Consider the following 8,411-nt stretch of genomic DNA (forward strand, 5'->3'; position numbering starts at 1 on the left):
ACAATCATATTCTGCTGTTCAAACTGAAATGAAATATACCCCCTTTATTAAAAAATTCTGCAGAACTGATCAAGTAGATGGCAATGTAATATCCATTACAAGTGCTTTTTCTGCCATCTAGTGGAAAAATGAAATCTGTGAGGATTCATAATTTACATTTTAAATTCTATTGTCTTAAAATATTTGGCAAAGCCTTATTTGAAATCTCAAGAGAAGAAAACAGAACAATATATTCTCTCCCTGTTTCTGATTTGATCTGCTGGTGGACCAGATGTGGGTCATCCTCGGCATTCATTCCCCATGATGCCAAAGGGGCTGCCGACAATAATGTAGAGGGTGCTTCAGGCTTTCTGTAAAAATGGTGGAGGCCATGGGCTCCAAACAAAATACCAGCACCACTGCATTTATTGTCAAAGTGACAAATGATATCTCAAGTCCGCCCAACCCTTTCTGTTCCATATTCAAATCCTGTAAACTGGAGGAGAGAAGGTTGAGAGAGATGGCTTGTTGGACACTGTCTAAATCAGTGGCTTTCAAACTTTTTAAACTGCATCTCACACGTACTTGACATTGCAACTCATTCTGCGTACATAAAACAGAAGCCACGTTCCTCAAAGTAATAACCTTTCCATGTGATCACTCTATTTTACATTCTGTTCTGCTTTATTCTATTTCACTTATTTTGGTATTATTTTATAACATTTTAAATTGACTTCATGATTCACGAATGGGCCTGACGCTTGAAAAACACTGGTCTCCTAAAAACTCCTAAAAAGTTACCTCTACTGCCTTAAAAATATATGATACTAAGTCTAAAATTATGACCAAATAGTTAAATAAAATAAGGTATGATGGACATTGGTTAATTAATACAAAGACCTTTGAGATCTTATCAGTTCAGGATATTTTATCAGATGACTGTTCTCTATCATCCTCTCTATCTCCCAGAATAGGAGGCTTGACCTCATTTTCATAAACGCCTCTGTTAAGTCAGCCATCAAAGGATTCTACCCTCATCAGTCTTGTGTCTTTGCTCTCTTTTCATCTTCATCTGGTTCAGACCCTTCCTGTTTTCCCCCTGGATGATTACAGAAGGTTCCATACTGCTCTCCCTGACTCCATCTCTCACCCCTGTGAACCTTCCTTCACACAGCTTCGAAGACTTACCCTCCGCCTCACAAGTCAGATAAAATCATTCACTGCATCCTCTGCCTGAGGAATAACACCCGAGTGACTTAGGGTGACATTCAAGATCCTCCCTGTTTAGTGCTTTGCTGGCATTTACTATTTTAAACTATCTCATTAGGTTGCGAGCTAGGTCTTTATCTTTATCTCTTTTTAAGCATACTCTATTTGCCCCAGCAGGTGCTTAATAAATATTTGTGGAAGGCGCTGAAAGGAACTTCCTTTCTGACCTTCAGTTTTGTGCATGCCCTACATTCTAGTTGCCGTTCTACTAACCATTCCCTGAACTCTTCTTTTATTAATTCATGTATTTGTTTATTTTTAAAGAATGCGCATTTGCTTGAGCTTTTTCCTGAGCTGCCTTACTCTCTGTTTTCTGCCTAAGGAAATTCTTTTCACCTTTCAAACACCAGCTCAAATGCCATCCCTTGCGAGAAACTCCCTTGGTCCCCAGCAGAATAAACTCCCACAGCTTGTTGATAGTAACCCCTAGTTTCTATTCAGAACTCATGCTCTCTCGTGCAGGTTTAGACGATGCTTCTCTGTGTCTATCTCACTTGATTGAGAACGTCTTGAAGGGCAGGGAAGATGCTTTGGGCATCTTTCTAGTCCTTAGTGGTATTCTAGGTCTTAAATATATGTTTGTTTACTTAAACATACTTGTTGCATATATCTTTTTTTAAATAGGTAGAACTGGAGCCTGAGCCTGCTGGCAACCATTTTTAATACAGGCCAGCCAATCTTTGATGGGCTATTTTGGAGTATATACACAAGTTTCAGAGCAGCATTTGACCAAGATTTTTACTTTGAATTATCATTCTCCACCCCCCTCCCTCAAGGACACTTTGTTTCAGCCCATGGTGAGGCCTTCTCTGGGGGCCTCTCATTGTGGACCCCTGCCAGAGGAATGTGCAGCCTCGAACCATTGTTCAGCCTCCTTAATGGTGGGCTGTGAGCACTGAAGGGGGCGGTACAGCATGAAAACAGAAACCAAAAAACCAAAAACTGTTTCAGTATCTGCTGGGCAAGATGTCCTGCTGAGAATCCCAAGAAGTGGAAAAGCCAACTGCCACCCTGATAACAATGAAAACCCTATTGAGTGGCCCTTTGTCATGTTCCCATAATAATATGTGCTTTTTTCCTGTCACTGGACTTCCTTCTTGTATTGCATTGTATGTGTTTCCATGAGTTCATTGTAGGTAGAAAGTCTCATTCATTTGTATATGCAGCAACTAACCTACCACCTACAATAGCAGACATTCAATAAATATTTGTTGAATGAGAATGAGAGACACAAAGAATTATAATGGATAAAGAACTATTAGATATGATGTCCATCTTCAAGGCACTTATGCACCCGTTAGAAAATAATTACCTAAACATTCTGACCATAATGTTTTACACTTAATAGACATTCAATACATGTTAATGAATTACAATTAATGAAATGAGAGCCAATTTCTATGTCCAAGAAAAATGCTACTTATCAAGAGGTCTAAGTGGCTGTTTCTGTCCTCTAGGAGAGAATAATCAAGTGTGAGGTAATAAAAATGTTCATAAATACATTACTCAGCAGTTGGGTTTCCTGCCAAATGTGTGTTAGAGATATCGCTAGAAGTTGGAATAGTCAGAAAAGACTTCCCAAAGGAGGAAGTTCTTTGTCAAGAACTATGAAAAAAAGCTAAGATTTTACCCAATTTGCAAGCTGGAAAGTTAGTCTATCATTTTCATAGGTATTTGAAGAGGACACAAAACTCCTCGGTCAGAGATAAGGGACTTTATTACTCACAGTATAGCAGCCCATAGGGACTTTGTGTCCACACTGGTTCTCCTGGCCCTCCAAATCCTGTAGGACTGGCACAGAGCAGCCCAAGGGGGTGCAACACACTCTATGGGTTTGTATCATAGCTGAGGAGCACTGAGGTAAGAAAACCCCAGTCTTACAAAGGGGTTGTTAGCAAACCTGTCCAATCTGCCCTGGAAGGCGACACTATCCTTCTTAACCTGTAAGGAAACAAATCTGTCCTTTCCCAGAAGGAGATCTCTCTCTGTTCAACGCTGTATGCTATACAAACACCCTTGAAAAAACAGCCCACACCAAAAGTTGTCAATGTCTTTACTAAGAAGATGGATACAAACACAAGACATCTATGAAGAATGAATTTCCAACAGTCTTACTTTCGTTCTTGAAGGTTGGGTGTGATTTGATCAAGCAATAGGAAGAGAACAGATATTCTAGGAATAAGAAAATTTTCCTGTGCACATATATATTTCATGACAGACCTCTCTGGGCCTCAATTTCTTGACCTGTAAAGTTGGAATTCCTACTTCACAAGGTTGCTGTAAAAATTACATGAAGTAATCTATGTATGGCATCCAGCCTGGTGATTGACACATAGCAGGTGCCAAACTGTTACTTCTTCTCCACTTTCCCCAGAATGTACAGGATGACTCTGTAGCCTGCCCTGACATTAAGAAAGGAGTAAATGGAGGAACTTAGTCATTCCATTTGCAAACATTTTATTGAGCATCTACGATGTTCCAAGTGCCAGGCTAGATACCATGCCTGCCTCTTGAAGCTTATTGTCCGCTTCAAGGGGAAAATACAGGAGAGTAGAAATATCTTGCTTCCACCAAGTAAGCTTGTAGAAGCTTGATGCCCAAAGTTTTAGGGCAATTCTATCTGACCATGAAGCCAGGAAATTATTGAGACATAGAAGGACCATAAACCTAAGAACAATGGAATGTCAAAGTTCAGTGATGGAATACACCATTCAACAACAAGCTTTTTCAGGATCTTTTTGGAAAAAGAATATTAATAACTGCAGCAAGATTTCATGTGAACATTATTGTCACCAATGTATGATTGTTACATCACTCATTTGGTAAATACGTGTTGAGCATTCACTACATGTATGGTGATAAGGGCAAGAATTCAAGAATCAAGAATAGGAATTTCCTTGAGGGTAAGATGGCCCCCAAGGCACAAGGGATTGATTTTTCATAAGTTGGTGTCAAAATTTATCTATATATAGATGGAGAGAAGTGTGAGAATCTGAGAAATACTGTGAATAAGGTATTCAATTTAAAGATAAGATTACTGATTCACTGAGGGGCGCCTGGGTGGCTCAGTTGGTTGAGCATCTGGCTCTTGGTTTCCACGCAGGTCATGGTGTCAGTTTATGGGTTTGAGCCCCACTTGGGGCTCTGTGCTGACAGAGTGGAGCCTGCTTGGAATTCTCTCTCTCTCCCTCTCTGTCCCTCTCCTGCTCTCTCTCACAATAAGTGAACTTTTAAAAAATATTAAAAAAAAAAGATTGATTCATTGAACAATCCTAAATTACACCTTAATTAGGAGAGAAGGAAGTGGTTAAAATGCCTTTATCTATGGAGACGGTACACAGTTATTTGCTATAGACTACATGCATCAAATATTTAATAGAATAAAATAACAATTCTTTTGAGAGATGCAAGAATTGTAACAACCATCCCTACTTTGGGGGGGTGGGGCTTGATAATTTCACCACTATGTTAAGCCTATTTGATGCATTAGAACGGTACATGAAGGGGCATCTCCAGTTGGTTTTGGTACTAGTGGTAACAGTACTTTGTTCTTACCTTGTTTCCAGTGCAGTGTAGCCTGGATTCCACTTATTTGTTTAGCATCTCCCTACTGGACTAGACTGAAAAATGCTCCTGACATGTGAGAGCTGAGTGATGGGGGCTTAACAGGAGGAGAAGTAAATTCTACCCGAAATGAGATGCTAAGGACAAGGTATGAAAGCAAAGCCAAAGGGAGCAGTGCTCGATCTTCACTTTTTATTATCGTGGGTCACAAGGCGGGCCTTAGCCAATGCTAAGAGCTGGCCTCACAGTGGATGGCTGAGGGAAATGTTAGGTCCAACAGTCAAATGATTCAAAACTCTCCAGCTGCCAATCTTACCCTCTCCCCTACTGCCCTGTGCTGTCCAGCTGACTACATCCCTTCATGTTAAATCATACTTCCAGGACTCGGCTCTCCCCAGAGAGGGAAGACACATCATTAGCAACATCTTAGCATGGATTCCTTTGTTCCAACTTGAGTCTGTGAGAGAAACAAGAAAGATGGCACAAAATGCTGAAAGTGGAATTAGAAAAGACTGGAGAAATCCCTAGGGAGAAGCATCCTCTCTCCTCCATACCTTGTTTTCCTTATGGGCTCCCTTGTTAACCAGATTTACTGCTACATCCCAACATTTTCTCAAACCTTCTGAACTGATGAAAGTAACAGCATGGGAGTCCTAATAATCCATCACAACAGCCCTCTCTCCTCCTATTTGCGTCGTGTTGGTGGCTGCTGCCTGGAAGGCTGGGGCCACACCAGTTTTCCCTGAGACTGCAGGGCTCCCACGGTCCTTGCATGGTAGCGTTTCAACCTAGCAACAGCGCAGGAGATCGTGACATCAGAGCACTTCCCTTCGTCTTTGGTCCACTGAAAACACTCTTCTCTTCCTCTCTAAACTTGGCCATAGTTGGTAAAGTCCTTTCTGTGTCTATTAGGTAAAGCCAGATGAGAGCAGGAATGGTGTACATCTGGCGCCAAAATTAAGCCTTACCAAATTCTCTCTCCCTGGCTACCCCTCCTCCCTCACCATGTTCTATAAGCCAACTTCCGCCTGAGGTTTCCTTTAGCCAGCTGTTTGCTATTTTACATGATGGTTCTCAGTGTTCAGCAGGAACAAAGATCACTGATATTCCCATCGGGTTTATCAGAAAGCAACTGAGAACAATGAGCTCTTTTTATGTTGAAAATAGAGATTTTGCAATTATTCATAATCCTGCTTCTCCCAACACATTTCCATCCCCAATGGGCTCCTTTCACTAATTAGCTATGTAAGACTTTACACTCAATTAATCTTTTAGTTTTATTGGTAGGATGTCTTGATCTTCCTTCCTGTATAACTGTGAAAATAAAGAAAATATCATTTCAAATGGAGTCAGGAAGTCCAAAAGGGGGAGTTTTCAGTCACTTGCCATAGGAAGCACAGCTCCACATTTCATTGTGGGCACCTAGTTTATTCTACTATCCTAGTTTTATGCAGAATTCTTAAACAGCTCTTCACTCTTGACTCAATGGAATGTTTGTACAAAAATAAGCATTTAGTGTGTTTCAGGTACATGGCAAAGAATCTTCCACACACGGTCTATGAGGTAGGGATAAATCCCCCCCTTTTTCATAAAAGGACGCTGGATCTCAGTAGTAACTTGCCCAAAATCATGGCGCTGAACAGGAAACCAGGTGAGTCTGACTCCGAGAGATTGTAAGAACTGCAGAGCTTACACCATGTTGGGTTCTTCATTATGCTACAGCCTTGCACCTGTCAACTCAGCATTCTGGGGTGCCTCTGCTATGACACCAAAAACACTGGCAACAGAAGAAAAAAATACCTAAATAAGACTTCATCAAAATTAAAAAATTGTGCAAAGAACACTGTCAAGAAAGTGAAAAAACAACCCATAGACTGGGAAAAAATATTTGCAAATCATGTATCTGATAAGCATTATCATCCCAGAATGTAAAAAGAATCCACAGTAACAAAAACAATTGAAAATTGGGCAAAGGACTCAAATGGACATTTCTCAAAAGATATACACAAATAGCCAGTAAGTATATATAAAAAGATGGTCAAGATAACAATTAGGGAAATGCAAATTAAAACCATAATTAGTTACCACTTCACACCTATACAATGGCTATTATTTAAAGAAACAAAAACAAAGCATTGGCAAGGATGCAGAGAAACTGGAATCCTTGAACATTGCTAATGGGAATGTAAAATGGTACAGCCACTGTATGGAACAATATGGCAGTTCCTCAAAAAATTAATCCCACATTAAGCACAAGGTCCAGCAATTCTACTTCTGGCTATATACCAAAAGGAATCAAAAGCAGGCACTTGACTAGATATTTAGATACCAATATTAAAAGCAGCATTATTCACAATAGCCAAGACAGAAACAACCCAAATATTCATTGGATGAATGGATAAACAAAATATGGTAAACATATTAATATGGAATATTTTTCAGCCTTAAAAAGGAATGAAATTCTGATACATAACGGAAGAATATTTTTAATTTTTTTTTTAACATTTATTTTTGAGAGAGATAGACTACAAGCAGGGGATGGACAGAGAGAGAGAGGGAGACACAGAATCCGAAGCAGGCTCCAGGCTCTGAGCTGTCAGCACAGAGCCCCATGTGGGGCTCGAACCCATGAACCATAAGATCATGACCTGAGCTGAAGTCTGACCCTTAACAGACTGAACCACCCAGCTGCGTCTATAATGGAAGAATCTTGAAAACCTAACACTTAGTGAAAAGAGACATGAAAGGACAAATACTGTATGATTTGACTTATATGAGATACCTAGAATAGTCAAATTCACAGAAAAAAAGTAGAAAAATGTTCACCTAGAAAAATGGGCTAAAGGGAAGTGGGGAGTTACCACTTAATGGGTAGAATTTGTTTGGATAATAAGAAGTTCTAGATAGTGATGGTTGCACAACAGTGTGAATGTTGTTATTGTCACTGAACTGTAAAACCTAAAAATGGTTAAAATAGTAAATTTTATGTTGCATACATTTTAAAATATAAAATAAGGCAAGGGGTGCCTGGATGGCTCAGTCAGTTAAGCATCTGACTTTTGATTTTGGCTCAGGTCATGACCTCACAGTTTGTGGATTCAAGCCCCTTGTCGGTCGGGCTCTGTGCTGACAACATGGATCCTGCTTCAGATTCTCTCTCTTTGCCCCTCCCCTGTTCGCGCTCTCTCTCACACACAAAAAAACAAACATGAAAAAAAATGTAAAAATATATATACATAAAATGTGGCTTAGGGCACCTGGGGGAGGGGCAGAGAGACACAGAATCCCAAGTGAGCTCCAGGCTCTGAGCTGTCAGCACAGAGCCTGATGAGGGGCTGGAACTCACAAACCAGGAGATCATGTGACTTGAAGTTGGACGCTTAACCCACCCAGGGGAAGCCTGGGCAATGCTAATATAGCTATCTCCTTTAAGTACCAGGAGAAAAATATTCCATTTCACACCTCAAGCCTGATTTTACACTGTAAATTTAGTCTGCCCTCAAATAGTCTTCATTCACATGTAACTAATCAGCATCTAAATATAAGAATACCTACAGAAACACAAGTTGTACACACAAAAGCATAAACTAAATCAAAAG

The 8,411-nt window shown here is 40.1% G+C and overlaps 1 non-coding gene across 1 annotated transcript; it reads left to right on the forward strand.

Annotated features, from left to right (window-relative positions):
* Positions 1-2,027: 2,027 nt before the first annotated feature.
* On the forward strand, positions 2,028-2,163 carry LOC122202989. The gene has a single exon (XR_006195006.1). It is a non-coding gene; the product is annotated as a small nucleolar RNA SNORA42/SNORA80 family (small nucleolar RNA).
* Positions 2,164-8,411: the final 6,248 nt, after the last annotated feature.

This window comes from Panthera leo, chromosome A1, assembly GCF_018350215.1.
Source record: "Panthera leo isolate Ple1 chromosome A1, P.leo_Ple1_pat1.1, whole genome shotgun sequence".
Lineage (NCBI taxonomy): Eukaryota > Metazoa > Chordata > Mammalia > Carnivora > Felidae > Panthera > Panthera leo.